Raw genomic sequence first — 10,923 nt, 5'->3', positions numbered from 1 at the left:
TGAAATCCAAAGAAGAGGTTGGGAAGTTCTAACAAAACCCATCCAACAAGTCGGCATCCTAATGGTTCAAGAGTTCTATGCCAATGCATGGATCACTAGGAACCATGATCAAAGTAAGAACCCGGACCCAAAGAATTATCTCACCATGGTTCGGGGGAAATACTTAGATTTTAGTCCGGAAAATGTGAGGTTGGCGTTTAACTTGCCTATGATGCAAGGAGATGCACGCCCCTACACTAGAAGGGTCAACTTTAATCAAAGGTTGGACCAAGTCCTCATGGACATATGTGTGGAAAGAGCTCAATGGAAGATTGACTCCAAAGGCAAGCCGGTTCAACTAAGAAGACTGGACCTCAAGCCTGCAGCTAGAGGATGGTTAGAGTTCATACAACGCTCCATCATCCCCACTAGCAACCGATCCAAAGTTACTGTGGATCGGGCCATCATGATTCATAGCATCATGATTGGAGAGGAAGTTGAAGTTCATGAAGTCATCTCCCTTGAACTCTACAAAATAACCGAAAAGTCCTCCCCCATGGCAAGGCTAGCTTTTCCTCATCTTATTTGCCATCTCTGTTACTCAGCTGGAGCTTTCATAGAAGGAGACATTCCCATTGAGGAAGAGAAGCCCATCACTAAGAAAAGGATAGAGCAAGCAAGAGAGCCCATTCATGGAGCTCAAGAGGCGCATGAAGCTCATCACCATGAGATCCCGGAGATGCCTCCAATGCATTTCCCTCCACAAAACTATTGGGAGCAAATCAACACCTCCCTAGGAGAATTAAGTTCCAACATGGGACAACTAAGGGTGGAACATCGTCAAGAGCACTCCATCATCCTTCATGAAATTAGAGAAGATCAAAAAGCAATGAGGGAGGAGCAACAAAGACAAGGAAGAGACATAGAAGAGCTCAAGGACATCATTGGTTCCTCAAGAAGAAAATGCCACCATCACTAAGGTGGACTCATTCCTTGTTCTTACACTCTCTGTTTTTCGTTTTCTATGTTAAGTGCTTATCTATGTTTGTGTCTTATTACATGATCATTAGTAGTTAGTAACTATGTCTTAAAGTTATGAATGTCCTATGAATCCATCACCTCTCTTAAATGAAAACTGTTTTAATTCAAAAGAACAAGAAGTACATGAGTTTCGAACTTATCCTTGAACTTAGTTTAATTATATTGATGTGGTGACAATGCTTCTTGTTTTCTGAATGTATGCTTGAACAGTGCATATGTCTTTTGAAGTTGTTGTTCATGAATGTTAAATATGTTGGCTCTTGAAAGAATGATGATAAGGAGACATGTTATTTCATAATCTAAAAAATCATGAAAATGATTCTTGAAGCAAGAAAAAGCAGCAAAGAACAAAGCTTGCAGAAAAAAAAATAGAAAGAAAAAGAAAAAGCAAGCAGAAAAAGCCAAAAAACTCTTAAAACCAAGAGGCAAGAGCAAAAAGCCAATAACACTTAAAACCAAAAGGCAAGGGCAAATAAAAAGGATCCCAAGATGATGAGCGGATAATTTATACGCTTTTGGCATTATTTTTAGTATGTTTTTAGTAGGATCTAGTTACTTTTAGGGATGTTTTCATTAGTTTTTATGTTAAATTCACATTTCTGGACTTTACTATGAGTTTGTGTGTTTTTCTGTGATTTCAGGTATTTTCTGGCTGAAATTGAGGGACTTGAGCAAAAATCAGATTCAGAGGTTGAAGAAGGACTGCTGATGCTGTTGGATTCTGACCTCCCTGCACTTAAAGTAGATTTTCTGGAGCTACAGAACTCAAAAGGGCGCGCTTTCAATTGGGTTGTAAAGTAGACATCTAGGGCTTTCCAGCAATGTATAATAGTCCATACTTTGAACGCGTTTAGAGGATGTAAAAGGGCATTGAACGCCAGTTCTACGCTGTTGTCTGGAGTTAAACGCCAGAAACAAGTCACAAACTAGAGTTGAACGCCAGAAATACGTTACAACCTGGCGTTCAACTCCAAAAAGAGCCTCTGCATGTGTAACATTCAAGCTCAACCCAAGCACACACCAAGTGGGCCCCGGAAGTGGATTTATGCATCAATTACTTACTTCTGTAAACCCTAGTAACTAGTTTAGTATAAATAGGACTTTTTACTATTGTATTTTCATCTTTAACATCTTTGGATCTTTGGAATCATCTTTGGATTCCTGGTTCTTAGATCATGGGGGCTGGCCACTCTGCCATGCCTACCCTCTATTCACTTATGTATTTTCATACGGTAGAGTTTCTGCACTCCATAGATTAAGGTGTGGAGCTCTGCTGTTCCTCAAAGATTAATGCAAAGTACTATTGTTTTTCTATTCGATTCAACTTATTCCGCTTCTAAGATATTCATTCGCACTTCAACCTGAATGTGATGAACGTTACAATCATCATCATTCCCTATGAACGCGTGCCTGACAACCACTTCCGATCTACCTGAGATTGAATGAGTATCTCTTAGATCTCTTAATCAGAATCTTCTTGGTATAAGCTAGATTGATGGCGGCATTCATGAGAGTCCGGAAAGTCTAAACCTTGTCTGTGGTATTCCGAGTAGGACTCTGGGATTGAATGACTGTGACGAACTTCAAACTCGCGATTGCTGGGCGTAGTGACAGACGCAAAAGGAGGGTGAATCCTATTCCAACATGATCGAGAACCTCAGATGATTAGCCGTGCTGTGACAGAGCATTTGGACCATTTTCACAAGAGGATGGGATACAGCCATTGACAAGGGTGATGCCTCCAGACGATTAGCCATGCAGTGACAGCGCATCGGACCATTTTCCAGAGAGGATCAAAAGTAGCCATTGACAACGGTGATGTCCTTACATAAAGCCAGCCATGGAAAGGAGTAAGACTGATTGGATGAAGACAGCAGGAAAGCAGAGATTCAGAGGAACGAAAGCATCTCTATGCGTTTATCTGAAATTCTCACCAATGATTTACATAAGTATTTCTATCCTTATTTTATGTTTACTTACTATTTATTTGCGAAAACTCCATAACCTTTTGATATCCGCCTGATTGAGATTTACAAGGTGACCATAGCTTGCTTCATACCAACAATCTCCGTGGGATCGACCCTTACTCGTGTAAGGTTTATTACTTGGACGACCCAGTGCACTTGCTGGTTAGTTGTGCGAAGTTGTGATAAAAAGTTGAGATTACAATTGAGCGTACCATGTTGATGGCACCATTGATGATCACAATTTCGTGCACCAACTGTAAAACGCACTTTTGGCAAGGTATGAGAAATTGGAAGTCCTATCCTAGTTATCCTTATCAATGATGATGAAAATTGAATCTTAATTCCACTTAGTTAACCTTTGCTAGATCAAGGGAAGGTCAAGTGACTAATTAGTTAGATCCTCAAATCCTAGTTAATCCCTAAGGAAAGATTGGGATTATTGAAGTTCAATTCAATTAGCAAAGATAACGATTATCAATTATGTTGAGTTTGATAACTCTTGAGTTACTGATTTCTTAACCATGACCAAAAGGAGAAAAATAAATCTACTGGAATAAAAATGTCTTCAGATTGGGAATAACAATAACATAAATAAAAGAGAGCAATAATAAACTGAAATACCTCAAATAACATTAATCAAAAGAATAATCTGTAACATAGAAGAATTCATAAATTAAATTTCATTAAAATAAATAAAAAGGAATATTGAACCTGATAGAAAGAGATAATCCTGAAAGCAAAAGAAATCCTAAAAGAGAGAGGAGAGAACCTCTCTCAAAACTAAATCTAAATCATGAGAAGTGAATTATGCGAGCCTCTTTATGAGTGGATGCATTCCCCCACTTTATAGCCTCTAATCTGTGTGTTCTGGGCTGAAAACTAGGTCAAAAGCAGCCTAGAAATCGCTCCCTGCAATTTCTGTTACGTTCAGGTCGCGGGCAAGTGACGCGGAGGCGTCGTCCACGCGTCCGCACGGATTGAAGTTCGCAGATGCGATGCGGGCGCGTCATTCACGCGTTTGCGTCGCCTAACTCTGGGGCAGCTATGGCAAATGATATATCAAATTAAAGTCTCGGAGGTTAGCTTTCCAACGCAACTAGAACCACATCATTTGAACCTCTGTAGCTCAAGTTATGACCGTTTGAGTGCGAAGAGGTCAGGCTGGACAGCTTAGCAGTTTCTCCAACTTCTTGTATTCCTTCCACTTTTGCATGCTTCCTTTCTATCCTCTGAGCTATTCCTGCCCTGTAATCTCTGAAATCACATAACACAAATATCAAGGCATCTAATGGTAATAAGAGAGGATTAAACATAGGGAACTTAAGGCCAAAGAAGCATGTTTTCAATCAAAGCACATAATTAGGAAGGCAAATGTAAAACCATGCAAATAGTATGAATAAGTGGGTAAAGAGTTGATAAAAATCACTCAATTGAGCACAAGATAAACCATGAAATAGTGGTTTATCAGTCTTCTTCTCCAAACATGCATGGTTTCCTTCCATGGCAGACTGTATGATCCTCTCGGCTAATCATCTGTCGGTTCTCACTAGCGTCAGAATAGGACCATTATCCTTTTGCACACTGTCACTGTGCCTGAAGAACTGAAGATTGATGGTTTAGAGGTTGTAGTAAACTCTCGTTGCAAGTATAATTACTAAACCAAGCAATCAACCTTTCTTACAAAAGTTTTGGTTCTCACAAGTAACAAACCCCTTTGAAATTGATAACCGAGTATTCAAACCTCGGGTCGTCTTCTCAAGGAATTGCAGGGAGGTATGTTCTTATTATTGGTTATGAGTTTGTAAATTGGGGTTTTGGAAGTAAGGAGGGAATATGTTATATGACAAGTAAAATAAAATAATAATAATAAAATCTCTTGGCAAGGTATAAGAATTGGAATTCCTATCCTAGTTATCCTTATCAAATGTGAAGAGAATTGGGTTTTAATCCCACTTGGTCAGCCTTTATTAAACAAAGGAAGGTTAAGTGGACTGATTAGCTTGATTCTCAAGTCCTAGTCAACTCCTGTGGAGAGACTAGTGTTAGAGCAATCCTAGCTTAAGCAGAATCTGCCAATTTCAATCACTTGCTGAGTTTGATAACTCAAGTACTACCAATCACTTGACCAAAGCCAAAAGGGAAAAAAATATCTAAATTAAACTAAAAGCATCAATATAAATAAAGCAAAGCAATCTTAAATCTGAAAATACCTCGAATTGCATTAACAAAAGAAATTAAATCTGGCATAGATGTTCATAAATTAAATTGAGAAAATAAATAAAAAGAACATTGAACCTGGGATCGAGAGTCACTCCTAAAACTAAGAGAAATCCTAATCCTAATCCTAAGAGAGAGGAGAGAACCTCTCTCTTAAAACTACATCTACTCCAAAAATTGTGAATGTGAAAGCTTATTTATGAATGGATGCATTTCCCCACTTTATAGCCTCTAATCTGTATTTTCTGGGCCGCAAACTGGGTCAGAAACAGCCCAGAATTTGCTGGTTGCGAATTCTGCGACGCTGGTTTTTCGTCACTACAATGCAGCCGCATGGAGCAAGCGGTCGCGTCGCCTAGAGTCAGAGTAACTATAACATGTTATATATCAAATCGAAGCCCCAGACGTTAGCTTTCCAACGCAACTAGAACCGCATCGTTTGGACCTCTGTAGCTAAAGTTATAGCCGTTGGAGTGTGAGAGGGTTAGGCTGACAGCTTTGCAGTTCCTTCAACTTCTTGTATTCCTTCCACTTTTGCATGCTTTCTTTCCATCCTCTGTGCCATTCCTGCCCTGTAATCTCTTGAAAGTACTTAACACACATATCAAGGCATCTAATGGTAATAAGAGAGGATTAATATTAGCAAAGATAAGTCCAAAGAAATATGTTTTTAATTAAAGCACATAATTAGGAAGGCAAATGTAAAACCATGCAAATAGTATGAATAAGTGGGTAAAGAGTAGATAAAAACCACTCAATTGAGCACAAGATAAACCATAAAATAGTGGTTTATCAGCGCCCAACATTCGCAAGTTTGAAGCTCGTCACAGCCATCCCCTTTCAGATCCTACTCGGAATACCACAGACAAGGTTTAGACTTTCCGGATCTCAGGAATGCTACCAATGATTCTAGCCTATACCACGAAGGTTCTAACCTCCGGATTCGGTCCGTGGATTAGAAACCCAAGAGATACGCACTCAAGCTGTCGCCCAATGACTACGTTGAGCTCAAATAGAATGAAGTGGTTGTCAGGCACGCGTTCATAGGGTTGAGGATAATGATGAGTGTCACGGATCATCATATTCTCCATATTGAAGTACGAGTGAGTATCTTAGAATAGAAAACAGTAGTAATTGCATTAATCCATTGAAACACAGCAGAGCTCCTCACCCCCACTAATGGGGTTTAGAGACTTATGCCGTAAAAGGTACAATATGAAATATAAAAATGTCATCAGTTACTAAAATGAATCTCTAAAAGTAGTTTTTATATTAAACTAGTAACCTAGGGTTACAGAAAATGAGTAACTAAGTGCAGATAGTGCAGAAATCTACTTCCGGGACCCACTTGGTGTGTGCTTGGGCTGAGCATTGAAGCTTTTTTGTGCTTAGGCTTTTCCTAGAGTTAAACACCAGCTTTGGTGCCAGTTTGGGCGTTTTACGCCAAGATGTTTTAGGCTGACTTTGAACGCCAGTTTGGGCCATCAATTCTCAGGCAAAGTATGGACTATTAAATATTACTGGAAAGCCCAGGATGTCTACTTTCTAACATAATTGAGAGCGCGCCAATTGGGCTTTTGTAGCTCCAGAAAATCCACTTTGAGTGCAGGGAGGTCAGAATTCAACAGCATCTGCAGTCCTTTTTCAGCCTCTGAATCAGATTTATGCTCAGGTCCCTCAATTTCAGCCAGAAAATACCTAAAATTACAGAAAAACACAAAAACTCATAGTAAAGTCCAGAAATGTGATTTTTGAATAAAAACTAATAAAAATATAATAAAAAGTGAATAAAACATACTAAAAACTATGTAAAAACAATGCCAAAAAGGGTATAAATTATCCGCTCATCATCGCCCTAATCAAGGATACCATTCACAAGGGAGCAATTTCAACCAAGGGTTACCCCCAACAAGCAAGTGCACTGGGTCGTCCAAGTAATACCTTACGTGAGTAAGGGTCGAATCCATGGAGATTGTTGGTTTGAAGCAATCTATGGTTATCTTGCAATTCTTAGTCAGGAAGTCAATTATATTTATCAGTTGAATTGCGAATGAACAAGAGATCATGGGTTAAAAGTTACTTGTTATGCAGTAATGGAGAATATGTTGGAGTTTTGGAGATGCTTTGTCTTCTGAATTTCTGCTTTCCTCTGTGCTCTGATTCACGCACGCACGTCCTTCTATGGCAAGCTGTGTGTTGGGGATCACCGTCGTCAATAGCTACATCCCATCCTCTCAGTGAAGAATATGCTCACATGCTCTGTCACAGCACGGCTAATCATCTGTCGGTTCTCGATCATACTGGAATAGGATTCTTCGTCCTTTTGCGTCTGTCACTAACGCCCAGCACTCGCGAGTTTGAAGCTCGTCACAGTCATTCGATCATTGAATCCTACTCGGAATACCACAAACAAGGTTTAGACTTTCTGGATTCTCATGAATGCCGCCATCAGTTCTAACTTATACCACGAAGATTCTAATTAAGAGATCTAAGAGATACTCATTCAATCGGATATAGAACGGAGGTGATTGTCAGGCACACGTTCATGGTTTGAGGAAGGTGATGAGTGTCACGGATCATCACCTTCATCACAGTTAAGCACGAATGAACATCTTAGATAGGAACAAGCGTGTTTGAATGGAAAACAGAAATACTTGCATTAATTCATCGAGACACAGCAGAGCTCCTCACCCCCAACAATGGAGTTTAGAGACTCATGTCGTCAAAGGGTACAAAGTTTAGATCTAAAATGTCATGAGATACAAAATAAGTCTCTAAAAGTTGTTTAAATACTAAACTAGTAGCCTAGGTTTACAGAAAATGAGTAAACTATAGCAGATGGTATAGAGATCCACTTCTGGGGCCCACTTGGTGTGTGCTGGGGCTGAGACTTAAGCAATTCACGTGCATAAGGCCATTGTGGACGTTCAACGCCAGGTTTGGATCCATTTCTGGCGTTGAACTCCAACTTTTGATCCTTTTCTGGCGCTGGACACCAGAATTGGGCAGAGAACTGGCGTTGAACGCCAGTTTACGTTGTCTATCCTTGAGCAAAGTATGGACTATTATATATTGTTGGAAAGCCCGGGATGTCCACTTTCCAACGCAATTGGAAGCACGCCATTTCGAGTTCTGTAGCTCCAGAAACTCCACTTTGAGTGCAGGGAGGTCAGAATCCAACAGCATCAGCAGTCCTTTTTCAGCCTGAATCAGATTTTTGCTCAGCTCCCTCAATTTCAGCCAGAAAAATACCTGAAATTACAGAAAAACACACAACTCATAGTAAAGTCCAGAAATATGAATTTTTCCTAAAATCTAATGAAAATAAACTAAAAACTAACTAAATCATACTAAAAACTATATGAAATTAACCCCAAAAAGCGTATAAAATATCCGCTCATCACAACACCAAACTTAAACTGTTGCTTGTCCTCAAGCAACTAGACAAATAAAATAGAAGACTAATGGGTTGAGAAGCAATAATATCTCAGAGTTTTTGAGTGAAGCTCAGATTCCAATTAGATGAGCGGGACTAGTAGCTTTTTTCTTCCGAACAGTTTTGGCATCTCACTTTATCCATTGAAGCTCAGAGTGATTGGCATCTATAAGAACTTAGAATTTAGATAGTGTTATTGATTCTCCTATTTTAGTATGATGATTCTTGAACACAGCTATTTCATGAGTCTTGGTCGTGGCCCTAAGTACTTTGTTTTCCAGTATTACCACCGGATACATAAATGCCACAGACACATAATTGGGTGAACCCTTTGGATTGTGACTCAGCTTTGCTAAAGTCCCCAATTAGAGGTGTCCAGAGTTCTTAAGCACACTCTTCTTTTTGCTTTGGACCTTGACTTTAACCGCTCAGTCTCAAGTTCTCACTTGACACCTACACGCCACAAGCACATGGTTAGGGACAGCTTGGTTTAGCCGCTTAGACCAGGATTTTATTCCTTTAGGCCCTCCTATCCACTGATGCTCAAAGCCTTGGGATCCTTTTTATTTGCCCTTGCCTTTTGGTTTTAAAGGTTATTGGCTTTTTGCTCTTGCCTCTTGGTTTTAAGAGCTTTTGGCTTTTTCTGCTTGCTTTTTCTTTTTCTTTCTATATTTTTTTTTCGCCTATTTTATTATATATATATTTTTTTTTTTCTGCAAGCTTTGTTCTTTGCTGCTTTTTCTTGCTTCAAGAATCATTTTTATGATTTTTCAGATTATCAATAACATGTCTAATGTTCATCATTCTTTCAAGAGCCAACATATTTAACAGTCTTAAACAACAAATTCAAAAGACATATGCACTGTTCAAGCATTCATTCAGAAGACAGAAAGCATTGCCACCACATGTTACTAATTAGAATTTTTCTTATTAAAAACTCGAAATTTTATTGCCTCTTATTCAAAAGATCTACTATTTTATTCATGTTTGCTGATGATGAGAAAAATAGACTATAATTTAATTGGGGATAAAATCAAAATAGACACTAATTACTACTAATGATCATGTAATGAAGACACAAACATAGATAAGCACTTAACATAGAGAAAACGAAAAACAGAGAAAGTAAGAACAAGGAACGAGTCCACCTTATTGATGATGGCATTTCCTTCTTGAGGAACCAATGATGTTCTTGAGCTCTTTTATGTCTCTTCCTTGCCTTTGTGGCTTGATTCCTAATGATTTTTGGTATTTCTATCCTCAGTTGCATCCCTTGAGGAGGACAGTAAGAGCCCAGGGAAAAATAATTCTGGCGCTAAAATGCCAGAAAATTGGTGGAAGGCTGGCGCTGAACGCCCAGACCATGCCCAAAACTGGCGTTCAACGCCAGAAACAAGGCAAAACTGGCGTTCAACGCCAGAAATGGACAAGGATCTGGTGTTGAACGCCCAAAATGGGCAAGATCTGGCGCTGAACGCCCAAAATGGGCACAGTTCTGGTGTTCAGACGCCAGGAGCAGACAAGGAGCTGGCGTTCAATTTCACTCCAGCTTCTAACTCTGGCACTCAACTGCCAGTGAGGGATCGACACACACAAATGCTGATAACAACCCCTCTAAAAAGGCTTCTTCAACCACTTCTGTAGGCAATAAACCTGCAGCAACTAAGGTTGAAGAATATAAAGCCAAGATACCTTATCCTCAAAAACTCTGGAAAGAGGAGCAGGATAAGCAATTTGCTCGCTTTGCAGATTATCTCAGGACTCTTGAAATAAAGATTCCATTTGCAGAAGCACTTGAGCAAATACCTTCGTATGCCAAGTTCATGAAAGAGATCTTGAGTCATAAAAAGGATTGGAGAGAAACAAAAAGAGTTCTCCTCACTGAAGAATGCAGTGCAGTCATTCTGAAGAGTTTTCCTGAAAAGCTTAAAGACCCTGGGAGTTTTCTGATACCATGCATATTAGAAGGTAATTGCACCAAGACAGCTTTATGCGATCTTGGGGCAAGCATCAACCTAATACCTGCATCCACTATTGTCTGGGAGAGATACAGAGAGATGCTACAAAAATGCCCCTCTGAAATGTTTTCAGAGTGGGTTCAGTTAGACATCTTCTACTATGGGCTTGCAGAAGGAGCTCAGTTGTCTCTAGATTACTCAGCTGGTGGATCTATCCACATGAGAAAGACAATTGAAGAGGCTTAAGAGCTCATTGATACAGTTGCCAGGAATCAACATCTGTACCTAAGCAACAACCCTTCCATGAATGAAGAGGTTAAAACAG

This window comes from Arachis ipaensis, chromosome B03 (assembly GCF_000816755.2).
Source record: "Arachis ipaensis cultivar K30076 chromosome B03, Araip1.1, whole genome shotgun sequence".
NCBI classification, from domain to species: domain Eukaryota; kingdom Viridiplantae; phylum Streptophyta; class Magnoliopsida; order Fabales; family Fabaceae; genus Arachis; species Arachis ipaensis.
Note: the sequence above shows the minus strand (reverse complement) of the source record.